At 44.2% G+C, this 20,654-nt stretch overlaps 1 protein-coding gene across 4 annotated transcripts in view; it reads left to right on the top strand.

Annotated features, from left to right (window-relative positions):
- ZNF385A (zinc finger protein 385A) overlaps positions 1-20,654 on the top strand; it is a 211,628-nt gene that overhangs the window by 115,727 nt on the left and 75,247 nt on the right. Inside the window, exon 1 of one of the 4 annotated variants that reach the window (XM_073663160.1) lies at positions 14,011-14,178. The exons of 2 other annotated variants lie outside the window; for them this stretch is intronic. The gene's annotated coding sequence lies outside the window, so the exon portion shown is untranslated. Of the gene's footprint in view, positions 1-14,010; positions 14,179-15,177; positions 15,319-20,654 lie in introns of those variants that run through there. One more of the 4 variants, XM_073663155.1, reaches the window with a different exon arrangement.

Here is a 20,654-nt window from a genome sequence, read left to right as displayed (position 1 = left end):
GCAATAAACAGCAGGGATTTAAAATAATAAATATAATTTAGATCAAATCTTTCCCCCAAAAAACTATAAATCAATCAGCTCAGTTTCTCCTGCCCTATACCATGGAGCTCACACATCAGACTGCATGTACAACACGACAAGATCCCTTTAACTCTATAATATAACTCTATTTAAAGCTGTTTATTCAAAAAAGAGATCTGTGGACCAAACAATCATTAACTTGATAGTTTTGCTGCCTGATTCACCCATTAACATTCACATTACGCTTGGACAAGTACGAATGTTATTTCAATCGGATGAGAGTTATAAGGCTATGTGCCCACGATGCAGAAATGCTGCATATTTTTTCCGCTTCTCCCTGGCAGGAAAAACGCATGCGGATTTTACATGTGTTTTTCCCGCCAGGTAGAAGCGTTTGTGAAATGTCTTTGCATGCATTTCTGCATGCGGGTTATCAAGAGCTTTTCCAAGTAATTTTAGCATCACTTGGAAAAATGCTTGACAACTTGTTCATACTACATAAATCCATGCAACCGGCATGGTAATAGTTAAAAAAAAAGAATAAGAATGGTGAAAAATAAAAAAGAAAGATTATACTTACCTTCCGATGGCTTGCGGTCTCCTTCTCCGCTCCGTCCGGCCTCCCCGGTGTCTCGCGGTGGTGTGAAGGACCTGCGATGAAGTCATTGAGTCATGTGACAGGTCACACGACTGCCGAAGTCAGCGGTCGCGTGACCTTTCACATGACTCAATGACGTCATGTCAGGTCCTCACACCACCGCCAGCCGCCCAACACACCGCACGCATCGCTGTGGAGACCGGGGGCCATCAGAAGGTAAGTATAATCTTTATTTTTTTTTTTTATTCTTTTTTTTACAGTTTCTATGGAACCCAGGTCTGGATGAGAGTCTCCTCTTCTCCAGGCCTGGGTACCATCCGCACATTGAAACGCTTAATATCCGCATGTGCACATGCAGTGATGCGGATATGAAGTGTTTCAATGCAAGTCAATGGTGGCAATTACGCTGCGTGTCCGCAAAATTAATGGACATGCTGCAGATTTTTCTGCAATGATAATCCGCAGTGGAAACTTCCGCAGCATGTGCATAGCACATGCGGATTATCATTGGGGACCATGGGGCACGTATTACCAAGCATTTTTTAAGTGTTTTCGCTGCGGAAATTCTGCGGCAAAAACGCTTGAAAAACGCATAGTGGGCACACAGCCTGAGAGGCTGCAGACTTCTCCAGCACCACTTGTCTCTGGGAAAGGCAAAGGATAATTTGTAGCCTCTTAACGTAGAAGAAAGAAAGCCAGGTTTAACATGATTTACTAAAATTTATTGGGAAACCGATGAGTAATGTTAGGCTCTGCGTCATAGCAATATATCCAATTAATATGGACAGTTGTCTGATGCTCATATTCATATAGGGAAACTGCTGTCTTTTGCCCTCAATGTTTGTAGTAGAAAAAATGTACATTTCACATCAAATAATTCACAAACATCTCTACCATGTATAATTACTAATTTATTCCTATTGGAAATGTGTGAATAAAATGATGAGGGTTTTACGACTCTCTGTGTCAATGGAGATTGTTCATACACAGTCCAATCAGTACTGGCAGAATTCAAATCCATAGGTACATGTACAATTCATAAAGGGAATAGTAAAACCCTCTTGATAATTAATAATACATTTCCAGATGGAATAAATTACATGTTGGCCAGTGGATAGGTTCTCATTTAGAGTTGGGTTTCTAAAAGACTGCCTTCAAGTAGGACCACTCACTGGACTCCAAAGAAAGTGTTTGCACACTACTGGACAATGCCTTCTTACTAATTGCAGGCTGGTGCAGAAAATAAAAAAAATGTCTCCTTATCTCCTGGACTGGCGCTACTCCAGTGATTTCCCTGCTGTCTCTCCCGACAGTCCTGTGACATTCTGATTGGCTACATTAGTAGAGATAGTGAGGTGAAACAGAGTCGGGAGAGAATTTGTGAAGGTTGTAGAAGTGGCGCTCTGTCAGGAGGTAAGTATGTAATTTTTTTATTTTCTGCAACAGAATGCAGCTTTTAATAAGAGGTTGTCCCAAGAGGGATGTCTCAATTGGGTAAGTTATCAACTATGCGCCAGACAGATTGTAGCTTGCCAATTGTCTGACTGTTGGGACCTCCACCAATTCATAGAACAGGGATCTGAAATGACCTATTAAAAAGGAGTGATGGCAGCTCCGCTATCTCTGGCAGTCCCAAAGGCAATGAATGGAGCCGTGGTATTTCCATTTTAACGGGACATTTATTATCCCTGTGCTTGCGATCAGTGCAGTCCCAGCAGTTAGATTCCGAGCATCCAACAAGTTATCACCTATCAAGACACCCCCTTCAATAACAAAGTGATTTTTGAAGTGAGCCTCCTGACAAGCTGGTGAAGAACAACTGTGATATCGGACCCTCCTCTGCATTGAAATAAAATTAAATATTCGTCATGTTTTTATACTGGGGACTATTCAGTATTTTGGAATTCTTTCCTAAATTACAGACCTTCTTCTGTAAGTAGTAAATTAGATTCACACTCGGCTCCTCATCCTCTAACCTAAAAGTATGATAATTCACAACCAGATGCGCTGCCGATAAAGCTCCACCTGGAAATTGGATTAAGGTGTGGATCCTGAATCCAACTGAAGGGTAAAACTCACAAAAGGGACTATCATTACAAAGGACACATAGATAATGAGGACTTCGAAACAAAACACTGAAATTTAGTGAATGTTATGCAAGCTATTGTTAGTTATAACCTATGATGTCAGTGCTGTAATAACCACAGCGCTCCGAGATAGTAATCTTCTGTAGATAAGTAATAGGGAAGTTTCTTCTAAATAAGTCAAGATCGGTGTAACATTATAAATGAAATGCTCTGTATTTCTTTAAAAGATTACTTCCCAAAAAATAGTTATGCCCCATCCATTGGATAACTTGCTGATCAATGACGGTCTGATCTTTGGGACCCCCAGCAATCATAAGATTGTGGCTCTTGAATCCTGAGAATGGGGCTCTGCTGCCTTATCCTGAATGGAGCGGAAGTATGCATGCTCCCGAAAATAGCCGAGTGTTGTACTCAGCAGCCCGACAGACAATGAATGAGGTGGAAGGCGAGCATACGCACCTCAGCTCCATCACAGCGTTTTCAGATTTCCAGAGCCCTGATATCAGGATCTCGGGGGTCTCAGTAGTCAGACCCTCAGTATTACAAAAGTTATCTCTTATCCTATAGATAGGAGATTGATATTTTGGGAATAAACCTTTATGTCCCAGAATGATGGTAGCTGCAATCTATCTATCTATCTATCTATCTATCTATCTATCTATCTATCTATCTATCTATCTATCTATCTATCTATCTATCTATCTATCTATCTATTATCTATCTTTTAAAATTAAGAGTTTTGCAAATTTTTGATATACTGTGGGAGGAATAAATCAAATTCTGTGACTTTTCATGCTGTTTCTACGTTTTTTTTAACAAAGTGGGTGTAAATTATAGCAGAAATCGTAACCAGCATAAAGCCAGCATAGCTTTCACAAACAGACAAAAAAGCAATTCTTGTAACATGAATTCTCAATATATTTTTATCAAGTGAGGAAAGCCCAGTCAGGAGATTTTAGTCATTTACATCTTACTTATGTGAGAGAATTTCAGCTATTATTGACGCTTATGTGTCACAATAAAGTATTAAAATTAGATCTACAGGAACACCTATGGGGATGTGAGAAATTCATTATAAAACGATACCTAAACCGTCTCCTATAATAGAGCTATAAATTCTTTACAAGGACTACTTTTAACTATTGGACCTGACTTTAAGAAATATTAGTAGATCGCAGTGGTTCGGTTGGGTGTGTGACCTACGGTCTTTTGAAGGGCACATGACGCTGTCGTAAGGACTGTTCTTTTGCTTCACTCATATTACTGTATTTCAGAGTTATCCTGAAGGCACTGACATTGAACGATGACACTGACAGGGAAAAATGAGTGAACCCTGAACTCCTGGCAGATTGGGTTACTCTCCTGCAAAGGCTGTTGGCATCGGCCACTCAGGGAGAGTGTTTCTTTCCATTGCTTCCACTAATTTATAGGAGATGAGTTTTATAGCAGAAAGACCAACTCTCTCTCTATACAGTGGTGGCCAAAAGTATTGGCACCCCTGCAATTCTGGCAGATAATACTCAGTTTCTTTCTGAAAATGATTGCAATCACAAATTCTTTGGTATTATTATCTTCATTTAATTTGTCTTCAATGAAAAAACACAAAAAGAATTGTCCTAAAGCCAAATTGGATATAATTCCACACCAAACCTAAAAAAGGGGATGGACAAAAGTATTGGCACTGTTTGAAAAATCATGTGATGCTTCTCTAATTCGTGTAATTAACAGCACCTGTAACTTACCTGTGGCACCTAACAGGTGTTGGCAATAACTAAATCACACTTGCAGCCAGTTAACATGGATTAAAGTTGACTCAACCTCTGTCCTGTGTCCTTGTGTGTACCACATTGAGCATGGAGAAAAGAAAGAAGACCAAAGAACTGTCTGAGGACTTGAGAAACCAAATTGTGAGGAAGCATGAGCAATCTCAAGGCTACAAGTTCATCTCCAAAGACCTGAATGTTCTTGTGTCTTCCGTGCGCAGTGTCATCAAGAAGTTTAAAGCCCATGGCACTGTGGCTAACCTCCCTAGATGTGGACGGAAAAGAAAAATTGACAAGAGATTTCAACGCAAGATTGTGCGGATGGTGGATAAAGAACCTCGACTAACATCCAAACAAGTTCAAGCTGCCCTGCAGTCCGAGGGTACAACAGTGTCAGTCCGTACTATCCATCGGCGTCTGAATGAAAAGGGACTGTATGGTAGGATACCCAGGAAGACCCCACTTCTTACCCCGAGACATAAAAAAGCCAGGCTGGAGTTTGCCAAAACTTACCGGAGAAAGCCTAAAACGTTTTGGAAGAATGTTCTCTGGTCAGATGAGACAAAAGTAGAGCTTTTTGGGAAAAAGCATCAACGTAGAGTGTACAGGAAAAAAAAAGAGGCATTCAAGGAAAAGAACACGGTCCCTACAGTCAAACATGGCGGAGGTTCCCTGATGTTTTGGGGTTGCTTTGCTGCCTCTGGCACTGGACTGCTTGACCGTGTGCATGGCATTATGAAGTCTGAAGACTACCAACAAATTTTGCAGCATAATGTAGGGCCCAGTGTGAGAAAGCTGGGTCTCTCTCAGAGGTCATTAGTCTTCCAGCAGGACAATGACCCAAAACACACTTCCAAAAGCACTAAAAAATGGTTTGAGAGAAAGCACTAGAGACTTCTAAGGTGGCCAGCAATGAGTCCAGACCTGAATTCCATAGAACACCTGTGGAGAGATCTCAAAATGGCAGTTTGGAGAAGGAACCCTTCAAATATCAGGGACCTGGAGCAGTTTGCCAAAGAAGAATGGTCTACAATTCCAACAGAGCATTGTAAGAAACTCATTGATGGTTACCGGAAGCGGTTGTTCGCAGTTATTTTGGCTAAAGGTTGTGCAGCCAAGTATTAGGCTGAGGGTGCCAATACTTTTGTCTGGCCCATTTTTGGAGTTTTGTGTGAAATGATCAATGATTTGATTTTTGCTTCATTCTCTTTTGTGTTTTTTCCTTGCAAGCAAATTAAATGAAGATAATAATACCAAAGAATTTGTGATTGCAATCATTTTCAGGAAGAAACTGAGAATTATCTGACAGAATTGCAGGGGTGCCAATTCTTTTGGCCACCACTGTATATAGTATATGTATATACTGTCTGTATACATACTGTACACTGATAATCTGGTCTGGATAAAGGAGCCTTTTCAGAGATTTGGTCTGTTTGATCACGGAGTGCACTACTCTGTTGGTTGTAAATTTAAAGAGGATCTGTCACCAGTTCAAAGTGACCAGTTTTTGCTTTTATTTCCATCGCTCCCCTGAGTATTCTGATTTTTTTCTCTCTTTTTAATCTGACATAAGGTGCCATGCGGTTCCTTTTTATTCTTTCTAATATTTGGAATCTTTACAAAGGGGAATAGCTCACAAGATTCTCTATGGGTATGTATTTAGGTTACTCTGCATTATTATCCCCCTGACCTAATGATACCAAAAATTAGTACAAAATAAGAAGGCCCATTTATTTGGAACCATAAGGCAGTTGTAAAAAAAAATTATACTCAGAGGAGGAGCTGGAATAAAAGAAAAGAAAAAACTGGTCACTTTTGATCTGGTGACAGGTCATCTTTATAGTGGTTCACTTTTCTATCTTCAGGAGCACAACACTCCCCTACCTCCTGACTTCCTGCTTTCTGGGGGAGGCAGTCCACTCCTGAAGACAGTTTGGACCAGCACCAGCAGTATGGATGCACTGTTGGCCCAAACTGTCCATTCTCCCATGCTGCAAGCAAAAAAATCTCTCAGTTTTTGAAAAGAGAGAGGCTTTCGTTTTAACAAGCATTAAATTGCAAAGTTGCTTGTTTTTAGAAATGCTTTGCAATTTTAAGAATTTAAAAGGAATTTGTCCGTAGGATCAACCCTCCTAAGCAGTCTAGATGGGCATGTAGGTCATAAGAAGCTGAAGAAAATGATACCTTGGTATCTGCGATCTGATGTCTTATTCCAGACAAATCCTCATTTTTCTTATTGTAAATAAGCTGTTCCAGACTATGAGCCGGACACTGATCTGTATGAGAATCTTCCTCCAGAGATTATTTTACATGAAGCAGGAGATGCCAGTGTGATGTGTGATGTGTAATGGCCGCTCTCTGCTCTCCTGATCTCACTGCAGAGCTGTGTGTTATTATACCTCACACATCTGCAGATTCCTCTCAACTTCCATCTCACAGGCAGGCAGAGCTGCAATACAGCAGAGCTGTGAGAGCTGCAGCAAACGTGTTTGTAAGGAGACAAAGTTCAGTTCTACTGTTATGTGTTAGTTCCATGTCTCACACTGGTAATGCCTCCTTTTATTAAAATTAAGCCCTGGTGACAAATTCTCATGCAGATCAGTGTCTGGCCCATAGCTCTTAACAGCTCATTTGCATATAGGAAAAATGTGGATTTCTCTGAAATAAGACACCGGATCGCTGATATCAAGGTATCACTTTATTCAGCTTCCTATTACCTACATGGCCATATAAACGGCTTTGGAGGGTTGATCCTTCTGACAGATTCCCTTTAAAAAGATGAGACAACTTTTTTTCAGTGCGTTACCCCAATCGGCAACAGGACTGCACAATTATTATATCTTTTTTTATAGTTGGGTCAAGGGAATCACTATTCTGACACGAGGAGGCAATCTGCAGGTAGCCTTATTTTGTTGGGTCACTTACATAGCACTATTGTTTATCAGGAACAGTTTATTGGGGATGCAGTGTTAAAAGGGTTATGCAGGCTGCCGCTTATGATCTGTTTCCTCAGATGTCACTTATAATGGTAGTACTTTACCTATCATTAAGGTGGAGAAGTGTATCATCTCTAATGTAGCCGAAAGAGACCCTTCTTTTTTAAGTTATTATTTTTTGGATGACTAGATGATTGGTCCTAAACTACTGTTCAGTTATTGGCCTTCGCAAGATTATAGAAGCAAACATCATACTGTAGCCATCCCAGTCTAGCAACTTGATTCTCTATATCTAATCAATATGTTTCTACCAAATGCATACCCCTTACTTCATTACTTCAATATGACTTTTCAGCTATTGAATGATAACATTGATCCCGTCTGTTTCAAACTCCGTTATAAACAATAAAATATCTCTGAAGCTAGACGTTTCACCAGGGACCCGAAGTTGAGGCTTGCGAGCGATATTATTTTTAGAAGATATAGGTTCTGCCTCCTGTAGGTCATTCTGTATGATCTTTATATAGCCATTCTTCACGTGTTTATTGGAAGAGAAATAATTTATCTAGGGATCTTTATCCTGCTCATTCAAGCTTAGAAGCCTGTATTTTGCTGGTATAGGTCTGGAAGCTTATAGTTTGAGACATGCATGTAATATATTTAACATAAAGAAATCATTGTGAATTGCTTATGATTACCTATTACTCTCCGACTAAGCCATATACAGGTGCATCTCACTAAATTAGAATATCATCAAAAAGTTAATTTATTTCAGTTCTTCAATACAAAAAGTGAAACTCATATATTATATAGAGTCATTACAGAGTGATCTATTTCAAGTGTTTATTTCTGTTAATATTGATGATTATGGCTTACACCCAATGAAAACACAAAAGTCAATATCTCAATAAATTAAAATAATTAACAAAAAACACCTGCAAATGCTTTCTAAGCATTTAAAAAGGTCCCTTAGTCTGTTTCAGTAGGCTCCACAATCATGGGGAAGACTGCTGACTTGACAGATGTCCAGAAGGCAGTCATTGACACACTCCACAAGGTCCCAGAGTTCCGATTCATTTAGAAATCAAGGTCCCAGAGTCTGGAGGAAGACTGGAGAGGCCACAATCCAAGCTGCTTGAGGTCTATTGTGAAGTTTCCACAATCAGTGATGGTTTGGGGATCCATGTCATCTCCTGGTGTAGGTCCACTGCGTTTTATCAAGACCAAAGTAAGTGCAGTCGTCTACCAGGAAATTGTAGAGCACTTCATGCTTCCCTCTGCCGACAAGCCTTTTGGAGATGCAAATTTCATTCTCCAGCAGGACTTGGCCCCTGTCCACACTGCCAAAAGTACTAATACCTGGTTTACTCACAACAGTATCACTGTGCTTGATTGGCCAGCAAACTCGCCTGACCTTAACACCATAGAGAATCTATAGGGTATTGTCAAGAGGAAGATGAGAGACACCAGACCCAACAATGCTGGCGAGCTGAAGGCTGCTATCAAAGCAACCTGGGCTTCCATAACACCTCAGCAGTGCCACAGGCTGATTGCCTCCATACCACGCCGCATTGATGCAGTAATTGATACAAAAGGAGACCCGACCAAGTATTGAGTGAATTTACTGAACATACATTTCAGTAGGCCAACATTTCGGATTTTAAAAACATTTTTTAAGCTGTTGTTATAAAGTATTCTAATTTACTGAGATAATGAATTTTGTGTTTTCATTGGCTGTAAGCCATAATCATCAACATTAACAGAAATAAACACTTGACATAGATCACTCTGTTTGTAATGACTCTATATATGAGTTTCACTTTTTGCATTGAAGAACTGAAGTAAATTAACTTTTTGATGATATTCTAATTTAGTGAGATGCACCTGTAACTTCGTGTCATGCCTGTTATTCCTCCTGTAATTCCTTAAAGGGAATCTGTTACCCCTAAAACTGAAATTAAACCATTAATACATTCATGTACGAAGCTTAGTCACTTTAAAAATCACATTTGTGAAACATGTTTTACTTATTTTGGTTTATGTAAAAAACAGTTTATTACATATGTAAATGAGGGGGCTCAGGTGCACCTTGGCAAGGCCAAGTGCTTGGTGCACCATTCCGCTGCCTCAATTAGCTTCCTCCACCCCTCCTCTAATTATGATTGATAGCCTTCCTGTATTGAATCCTCAGCCCTGCACGTAGTGACATAGGAGCCGAGAGCTCACACAATGTCACTAGAGGGGTCCAGCTACTGTATATTAAGCCACCCCTCACCATGATCCCGAGAGTAGGAACGGTGTGACAGTCTTGATCGAACTATCATTGCAAGAGCCGAAGGCTCAAATAATGTCAGGGTGTGTGAGCGCCCTCTGATCCCTCTGTCCAGTCTGCAGCGGATGCTCACTACACACAGGACTGCAGAGCAGCGGGCGGCCAATACTTTCAGGAGAGGGAGATGGGAGTGCAATCTGAAACTGTGTGCACTCGGCTCCTGCAAGGTCAGAACATTCTCTCATCTCCCTCTGCAATGCTGTGTGCAATCCTGCCACTGTAGTCAGGACAGGGGAATCAGAGGGCGCATTGTGTGAGTTTTTGGCTCCTGCATTGACGTATGTGCTGGGTTGTCACACCAGTCACACTGGGTCCTACTCCCAGGATTATGATGTGAGATTGCAAAATGTACAGTAGCTGGACCCCTCTAGTCTTCATTCCATTTACTCTAACAGCTCAGCCTTACGTTGATTTGGTGGTGGAACCAGTGATACAGTCATTTCTCCAAAGAGTCCCAGGAGCCCTTTTTCAAAATAAAAAGGCCAGGGCGCATGCTGCTGATGCCATTGTGAGCAGCCTGAGTGGCAGAAACTTGCTACCATGCCCTGCAGAGTCTCCGGACTGGCCTCTCATCGATCACATCTGGGCCATCATCTATTGACAATTACAAAGGGAGCTGTCAGCAGCGGATCTTGATGATTTGTGTTCCCCAGTGCATTCAGTGTAGTAGATCATTCCTCAAACAATCATTAATTACATGCCAAAGCATGTAAGTGCAAGTATTTTTGCGCGCTGATGCTTATACTTAAATCGAGATCTTTCGAATATGTTGTTTCCATTTTTTCATTATTTGCATATGATTAACATGTCTATTCATCCTGTGATTTCCATAACTCCATGACTTTTTTTTTTCTTGGTGCTGCAATATCAATATTGAGGAGTGTTTAAGAAAACACTCCTCAACATTGAGGATGAAATTCTTATAAAAAATAAATTTGTGTGAAAGTGGCCTTTGGAAAGTTTAATAGAAGCCAGTACCTACTGTTCTCCTGCAGATGTCACTATTGCTGTCTTTACATAGGTTATAGAAAATATTGGCTCTTCTGAATTCTAAAATAATATTTACCAAGGTTTAGTGCCCGTCTGCTGCACTGTGCCCTGTATCCAGGACCCCACACTGCTGCACTGTGCCCTGTATCCAGGACCCCACACTGCTGCACTGTGCCCTGTATCCAGGACCCCACACTGCTGCACTGTGCCCTGTATCCAGGACCCCACACTGCTGCACTGTGCCCTGTATCCAGGACCCCACACTGCTGCACTGTGCCCTGTATCCAGGACCCCACACTGCTGCACTGTGCCCTGTATCCAGGACCCCACACTGCTGCACTGTGCCCTGTATCCAGGACCCCACACTGCTGCACTGTGCCCTGTATCCAGGACCCCACACTGCTGCACTGTGCCCTGTATCCAGGACCCCACACTGCTGCACTGTGCCCTGTATCCAGGACCCCACACTGCTGCACTGTGCCCAGTATCCAGGACCCCACACTGCTGCACTGTGCCCTGTATCCAGGACCCCACACTGCTGCACTGTGCCCTGTATCCAGGACCCCACATTGCTGCACTGTGCCCTGTATCCAGGACTCCACACTGCTGCACTGTGCCCTGTATCCAGGACCCCACACTGCTGCACTGTGCCCTGTATCCAGGACCCCACACTGCTGCACTGTGCCCTGTATCCAGGACCCCACACTGCTGCACTGTGCCCTGTATCCAGGACCCCACACTGCTGCACTGTGCCCTGTATCCAGGACCCCACACTGCTGCACTGTGCCCAGTATCCAGGACCCCACACTGCTGCACTGTACCCTGTATCCAGGACCCCACACTTCTGCACTGTGCCCTGTATCCAGGACCCCACACTTCTGCACTGTGCCCTGTATCCAGGACCCCACACTGCTGCACTGTGCCCTGTATCCAGGACCCCACACTGCTGCACTGTGCCCTGTATCCAGGACCCCACACTGCTGCACTGTGCCCAGTATCCAGGACCCCACACTTCTGCACTGTGCCCTGTATCCAGGACCCCACACTGCTGCACTGTGCCCTGTATCCAGGACCCCACACTGCTGCACTGTGCCCTGTATCCAGGACCCCACACTGCTGCACTGTGCCCTGTATCCAGGACCCCACACTGCTGCACTGTGCCCTGTATCCAGGACCCCACACTGCTGCACTGTGCCCTGTATCCAGGACCCCACACTGCTGCACTGTGCCCTGTATCCAGGACCCCACACTGCTGCACTGTGCCCAGTATCCAGGACCCCACACTGCTGCACTGTACCCTGTATCCAGGACCCCACACTTCTGCACTGTGCCCTGTATCCAGGACCCCACACTTCTGCACTGTGCCCTGTATCCAGGACCCCACACTGCTGCACTGTGCCCTGTATCCAGGACCCCACACTGCTGCACTGTGCCCTGTATCCAGGACCCCACACTGCTGCACTGTGCCCAGTATCCAGGACCCCACACTTCTGCACTGTGCCCTGTATCCAGGACCCCACACTGCTGCACTGTGCCCTGTATCCAGGACCCCACACTGCTGCACTGTGCCCTGTATCCAGGACCCCACACTGCTGCACTGTGCCCTGTATCCAGGACCCCACACTGCTGCACTGTGCCCTGTATCCAGGACCCCACACTGCTGCACTGTGCCCTGTATCCAGGACCCCACACTGCTGCACTGTGCCCTGTATCCAGGACCCCACACTGCTGCACTGTGCCCTGTATCCAGGACCCCACACTGCTGCACTGTGCCCTGTATCCAGGACCCCACACTGCTGCACTGTGCCCTGTATCCAGGACCCCACACTGCTACACTGTGCCCTGTATCCAGGACCCCACACTGCTGCACTGTGCCCAGTATCCAGGACCCCACACTGCTGCACTGTGCCCTGTATCCAGGACCCCACACTGCTGCACTGTGCCCTGTATCCAGGACCCCACACTGCTGCACTGTGCCCTGTATCCAGGACTCCACACTGCTGCACTGTGCCCTGTATCCAGGACCCCACACTGCTGCACTGTGCCCTGTATCCAGGACCCCACACTGCTGCACTGTGCCCTGTATCCAGGACCCCACACTGCTGCACTGTGCCCTGTATCCAGGACCCCACACTGCTGCACTGTGCCCTGTATCCAGGACCCCACACTGCTGCACTGTGCCCAGTATCCAGGACCCCACACTGCTGCACTGTACCCTGTATCCAGGACCCCACACTTCTGCACTGTGCCCTGTATCCAGGACCCCACACTTCTGCACTGTGCCCTGTATCCAGGACCCCACACTGCTGCACTGTGCCCTGTATCCAGGACCCCACACTGCTGCACTGTGCCCTGTATCCAGGACCCCACACTTCTGCACTGTGCCCTGTATCCAGGACCCCACACTTCTGCACTGTGCCCTGTATCCAGGACCCCACACTGCTGCACTGTGCCCTGTATCCAGGACCCCACACTGCTGCACTGTGCCCTGTATCCAGGACCCCACACTTCTGCACTGTGCCCTGTATCCAGGACCCCACACTGCTGCACTGTGCCCTGTATCCAGGAGCCCCACAAAGTGCCACGTCTAATGAACTATAAGAAGAATACAAAACATATATTGATATCAGAAAGAAACTGCAGAGACATCTGGAGGATAAATATATATGTGAAAAATCTCCTTCTGCCCTATTATAATGATTGCCGCCTTATGTCTATGTACTTATACTGTGTTCTCTCAGTCAGTAGTAACATGAGTGGACTAATAATGGAGGTGGAGCCCTCAATAACCGCTATATGTATAATACACTTGAGCCAGGCTAATACAATTCCTTTGAGAATGATTTAGATTTTTCATTATTTATTTGCTGACTTCACACTTAAACTTTGATGCACCGTATCTTACCCTCGGAGCCTTATGCCCTCGGGCACAGCTATAATATCTGAATGATCAGTCTGCCCTGATTTACCGTAATTCTTTTTAAGGTTTTGCACAATTGGAGTAGTCCTTTTTTAATTTGATGCCCACGGGCTGATTATAATTAAGCGTTCTTGTTATCGTCTACATTGGATTAATAATCACTCTGTGCACATGGCATTTTCATAGTTAATGAATTGTGGAATACCCGTACACACAGGACTTGTTCATGCCTGAGTTAATGTAAGAAGCTAAGTTCTTAACCACTCCTTACTATCTTATTGGCTGTAGATCTGAGCTCTCCCCACCCTCCTGCCTGCTCCTAGAGGGGGACCTCCTTGATCGTAACCCTATCCTGTCCTGTCACCTGCTGAATACCTCTAGATCTAGTAGATCCTCATAGTAGACCCTCGTGCCATACGTGATACAGCATTGTATTATGTGTCCTTTAGTATCTGTCTTCTGGATATTAGTGCACTGTATCCGTACTGTCACCATGGTTAACCCTTCAGCACAGCTCTGGTCACTATTGTGGTAGGTGCACAAGCCATCTTGAGACTTTATAATGATGTATGGGTTACTGGGGGGTGATCTAGAATGTGGATGGTGGGATCAGGGATTTTAATGGATAGTAAAGTTATGCTCTGTCTTAAAGAGGGTGCGAGATGTAGTTTGCTTGGGCGGGGAGTGAATGTCTTCTTGGGGAGTGAATGGCTTCTTGGGGGAGTGAATGGCTTCTTGAGGGGGTGAATTGCATCTTGGGGAGTGAATGGCTTCTTGGGGGGTGAATGACATCTTGGGGAATGAATGGCTTCTTGGGGGGGTGAATGGCATCTTGGGGAGTGAATGGCTTCTTGGGGAATGAATGGCTTCTTGGGGAGTGAATGGCATCTTGGGGGTGAATGGCTTCTTGGGGGGTGAATGGCTTCTTTGGGAGTGAATGGCTTCTTGGGGAGTGAATGGCATCTTGGGGGTGAATGGCATCTTGGGGGTGAATGGCTTCTTGGGGAGTGAATGGCTTCTTGGGGAGTGAATGGCTACTTGGGGGGGAATGGCTTCTTGGGGAGTGAATGGCTTCTTGGGGGGTGAATGGCTTCTTGGGAGTGAATGGCTTCTTGGGCGGTGAATGGCTTCTTGGTGCTTATTGTGTTGTTGTGCCAAGTGCCCACTGTACTGTAGTTACTTTCCAACATGATTCCAAATTGTGCTAAGAACTGATTTCTTCTTTTGCCTCCTCGTGGTCCAAACAGCTAGACCTGAGACATAATGAAGTAAGAAGACTTGTGTCCTTTTACAAACTACCTAAGTTGACAGTTTAGCTCTTGGCAATGAAGGGGTTGATTTTTGCTATTTTTTTGCAGCTGTCTGTGATGTATCGGTGATATTTTTAGTGCACATTCAAAGCCTGAGTTGATATTTGCAGTGTTTCGGAAGAAAAAGGGTTAAGAAATGTACGTCGGTGTGGCATGTCAGAAGTGCCATACCAGCAGTGAAGGTGTTAATTAGGTTGTGGTCTGAACTTGATTATGAGGTTGGAGGGGGCACACCGGAGTGCACAGATCCCTGGCAGTGAAGGGGTGGATCCTGCTTTTGGGATGCACTCCGCTTGTGACAGAGCAGGCGGCTGCTCTCTGCTTGCACAGGGTGTGGGATGCAGGAATCCATTCATGAAGGGTAAGGAGGATACATTGTACCCTAAACTATCATTGTGCTGATGAATGGCACCATGAGGCTCCTCTCTGTGCGCACCCTGTCCCTTCCCTCTCTCCCTCCATCTGCTCACTACGCCTCTCTCTCTTCTCACCTTCTGCTGCCTTTTTCTGTCTCTGCCTCCACTTTTTCTTCCATCTCTTCTCTATTCTGAATTCTGGATTTTAATCTCTGGTTCTCCTGTATGAATTCTGCTCTATGTACCGCGGTGCTGGTAACTTTATCCTGGGCTGCACCTGTCCTATCCTCATGTTCATATCATCTTCATCCACAGCATCCATATCCCATATCCCCGTACCCTCATAATAAATGAGTATGTATTTGTATATTACCGTATCCTGCTATAATCCTCCCTCAGAAGACTTTGTCATTTGGTCTATTCATTGCATGACCTGTACATAGGGCTGCGGGTCGGCTCGTCACTGCAGTCACCTCTGTATGGGAATGATTTGTGCCGCATCTCATGGCAGAAAATAATTGTAAAGTATTTGGTAATATCTGTACAGCACTGTCATGTAACCACTACATTATTCATTGTAATATTTAAATGAATAATTGTTACTTGGTAATAATATCGCCTGAGTTTAGTGTCTGCACTGCATTTCACACTCATGTGGCCTCTAGAGGGCAATGTGCCACTATGATCTTGAATGCTATGAAGACTTGTATTTACACCACTATAAGAAACGCTGTCATACCGATAGAATATCTTCTGAAAATAATGAAAGAAATATTCTAATTAGCTATCAAAATGTAAATTGTGCCATATAAAGCTTGCCTTTAGGCCTCATTCAGACATCCGTGTTGCACGTACGTGTTGTATCCATCTTTTTCATGGATACAATACATACCCATTATAATCTAGGTTGCCATTCACATGTCCATGATTTTGCACAGACCGCGTGTCCGTGCAAAACTCGCTGAGACCTGTTCATTTTTCCTGCCAGTACGGATGAAAATAACCAATAAAAATCTATGGGTCCATGAAAGGCATCCGTGTGCCATCCGTGTGCTGTACGTATTTAACATTACTTTGTAAAGATAGGGGAAGCTTTCTAATTTATTTATTTCTTTATCCATTCGTGAAAAACACAGATGACACTGATGGTAAAAACGGACGCGTAGACCAAGCACTGATGACACTGATCTAAAACACTGACACCGGTACCATTTTTTCACATACATGTTTAAACATGGATGTGTAATAATTAATCTTGCTGATTGTGTACAAAGAATTTGTGCCATAAATGATGTTTTGCATTTGAATACACCCTAAAGAGGCATTTTTCCCATACACTTCTCTATATGACTATAAAAACATATTAAAGATAAAAAAGCCACAAAAGGATCCAAAAACACATAAAGTTCATAGCATTTCATTTATTATGCAGATTTGGAGGTGGATTCTTTGCCAAAATGCATGTAACAAGCACCTATAAAACATCCTCCATTCCAATGGGAAATTAACGTTGCAAAATTGCAACATTTTGTGTCGTAAACGTGAAAAACAATTCAATAAGTGACATGTTCCTCAGGCCGGGGCTACACGGTGACTTTGGCCACAATAGTTGTTGCGTGACCAATTTTTTCTCGATGTCGTTGCTACATCACAGAGCAATATACTGTAAGTGAATGGATTTCGCATTGTGACCTTGAGGTTACTGCAACGAGCAAGTTGCAAAAATTCCGATGAGGTTGGACTTCTTGGGACTTGCTAGTCGCAGTAACCTTGGAGTTGCAATCCAAAACCTATTCAGTAGTCTTGGGCTCTAATGTAACAGCGGAACCGAGCGAACCTTAGTCATGTGACAGATGTTGCGGCCAAGGTCACCGTGTAGCCCTAACCTTATTGAAGTGGTGACCATGAGGATTCAGTCTGGAAACAGCTGATGGTGGACACACGCAGATTACCCAATTGTATGGGACCGTTCTGCATGTTGACCCGGCGCAGTTCATACTGCGAATCCGTGAGAGAAATCTGATGGTCGGCCTCGAATTTCTATTGCTAATTTCACTGTAAATACACGCCAGATTATTTGCTGTTTTGAAAAACTCTGTGTGTGAACTTATCCCAGTAATTATAGGGATCACTGATTTAGAAAACGACCTTTTCCATATTCAGTGCTCAGTCATCTGTATTCATAGACTCTTGCTCTACATTAAATTTTACAGTCTTATTTTCTGTAAAAAAAAAAAAAAAAAAGTGTTATTTTCTCTGAAAGACTCACACACCAATATCACAGGAAACTTCCATTGCTTCCTCGTACACCTCCAACATTTTCATAATTGTTAGAAAAATGTGTGACTGGTTTCTAAAGGGTTTTTTTTTCAGTTTTTTCTACGAGGAAAATGGAAAAGCAACACAGGATTTACCCTGCGCAGTCTCGGGGAAGTAGTACATACTACAGTGTACAACCATTTTTACTGGATTACCACTTAGTGTCAGTATTTGTATCTGGAACTGGACATACACATTTTATTAAAAGGGTTGTCCAGTCTTAAGCTACAAGTCTGCAGTCTCTCTATGTGATTGCAGACTTGTAAATCCTCTCATCGTGCGCACTACGCGTTGTGAGGATTCTCGGTGCTGGTGTGGGTGGTCACAGGACTGCAAGTATGCGAAATGTATGCTCCTGGCCACATTCCGACTAGACTGTTACACTTGCATTGAGCGAGGCCATGCCCATCTAGTCAGAATGTGGCCAGGAGTATGCATATAGCAAACTGCCCACTCTCTGCACCTGCAGCAAGAATCCTCACAGCGTGCAGTGCACATGATGCGAGGATTCACAAGTCTACAGTCACAAAGAGTGATTGCAGACTTGTAGCTTAAGTCTGGACAACCCCTTTTAAAGTCCAAAGAAATAGCTAATTAAGGAATGATTGGTTGCCTGTCTAATGTGTATTAAGGCAATCTAATTGACACCCAATGGCAGATGAATAATCTCAAGATGTTTGTTTTTAACATGCTCAAATCTTTGTTCCCCTGGTAGACAGTTGTCAGGCATGTCCAGCAATGGTGCATGACACCAGGAATCAAAGAATCCATGCGTTTTGTACCATCCCTACATGTCTGCTCTAGGAACAGCACAATCTTTATCTTTAGAGGGTATATCTTATCAGGAAAAACTTATTCATATGACCGGTTAAGTCATATGGAAGTCATGGAGGACAATGACCTGCTAAGAACCACCTATAAGAGCCATAGCTGAAGTATGACCTCCCTGGCTATCAAAGTTCTTTCATGGAATAAATGGACAACCGTTGCGCTTATAATGTGATCTGTTTGGGTTCTGTTAGTGCTGAATGCTACGCTACTCTTGCCATCAAAAGTGAACTTGGTTTACACATATGTTTAAGTTAAAACACAGACTGCATTAATGTGCAGTAGTTAATAAACCATCTTGACGCCTGTCCACTGTGTTACCAGTCCCGGAGAAAGGCACACATCTTTGGCACTTGTTTAAACTGGTACATTTTAGCTGATACCTGACCCGACAATAGATATGGGTCGATCTGACAACATTCGAAAGTTCCAAATTGCTCGGATTTTACCAGAAAATTAGTTTTGCAACAAATTTATTCTCCACAAATTGAATGTCCCTTGTTATGCATTGGGGGTCTGGAGAAAACCCAGGACATAATAAATGTATTGTAGGAAAAAAAGACAAAAAAAACTACTAATACCTCACAGCTCATCTCTGCTGCTCACAGTCCCCCTTGCTAAATAAGCTACTGCTCTATATAATATAATGCATCATCTACATCACATGGACACAAGGATGCAAAAAAAGAAAGAAGATTCCTTTTAAGAACTATTTATACACTTTAGATGTTGTTTAACTTTTATGTATCAGTTTAAATTGTTTCTAACATACTGATATTGACTTATGGGAGGCAGCACTGGACTCCCAGTGTGCAGTTTTGCAACCTGTTAGTAGTGAATAGGCAGTCACTGGTTTTAAAGGTAAGGTTTCTCGTGAAGAATGGCCGGTTGGCATAGGGAGATTTATAGGCCATGCAAAGCCCCCTAAGTATTTAAATATGTACCGTGTTTTTCGGACTATAAGACGCACCGGACCATAAGACGCACCTAGGTTTTAGAGGAGGAAAATAAAAAAATAAAAATGTAAGCAAAAAATGTGGTCATGATGCACTTTTAAGGACGAGGGGGTCTTCTGCTGACACTGGTATAGGGGTAATGTCCCCCAATTCTGACACTATCCCCCATCCTGGTATATATGCCGCCCCCCTTCCTTTTATATGTGGTCCCCATCCCCATCCTGGTATGCCTGGCATCCCTCCATCCTGGTATGCATGGCACCCCTCATCCTTATCCTGGTATGCATGGCACCCCTCATACCTATCCTAATATGCATGGCACCCCTCATCCCTGTCCTAGTATGCATGGTACCCCTCATCCCTGTCCTGGTATGCATGGCACCCCTAATCCCTATCCTGGTATGCATGGCACCCATCATCCCTGTCCTGGTTAGCATGGCGCCCCTCATCCCTATCCTGGTATGCATGGCACCCCTCATCCCTGCCCTGGTATGCATGGCACCCCTAATCCCTATCCTGGTATGCATGGCACCCCTAATCCCTGTCCTGGTATGCATGGCACCCCTCATCCCTGTCCTAGTATGCTTGGTCCCCCTAATCCCTGTCCTGGTATGCATGGCACCCCTAATCCCTGTCCTAGTATGCATGGTCCCCCTAATCCCCATCAGGCTGCACATTAAAAAAAATAAACACTCCTACTCACCTTTCTTCAATCCTCCAGTGCTGCGACCGGCCTGCCTACACTGATCTCTTCATGTGAGCCACGCATGACGTCACTGCCATGCGCGGCTCACAAGGAGAGATGAGCTGCCGGAAGTCACTGCTCCCCACGCCGGGACTGTGTGCGTGGGGAGCAGTGACTTCACTCTCCTTCATAGCCGGCACACAGCGGAGCCGCGCTGAGGCTGCTGCTGCCGGCTATCTCCTGTGCCCGCTCATTAAAGGGCATGAATATTCACTCCCTCCCTACGCCCATGGGCGTGGAGAGAGGTTGAATATTCATGCCCTTTAACAGAGGGCACAGGAGATAGCCGGCAGCAGCAGGAGCCGCAGCGCGGCTACTCTGTATACCGCTATTAAGGAGCTTGAATATTCAGTGAATGTTCGTTTTCTTTAGCAGCAGGGACAGTGTAGGCTGCAGTAGGTGGCTGCTGCCTCCTGTGCCCCGCTCCTCCACTGATACCGCTCCCCCCACAGCACACATAAATATACACCCCCCCCCAACATTCGGACTATAA

This window comes from Phyllobates terribilis, unplaced genomic scaffold (assembly GCF_046119375.1).
Source record: "Phyllobates terribilis strain yellow unplaced genomic scaffold, ASM4611937v1 Scaffold_2__4_contigs__length_985480577, whole genome shotgun sequence".
Taxonomy (NCBI): Eukaryota; Metazoa; Chordata; class Amphibia; order Anura; family Dendrobatidae; genus Phyllobates; species Phyllobates terribilis.
The sequence above is the reverse complement of the archived record's forward strand: the minus strand, read 5'-3'. Positions and strand labels throughout refer to the sequence as shown.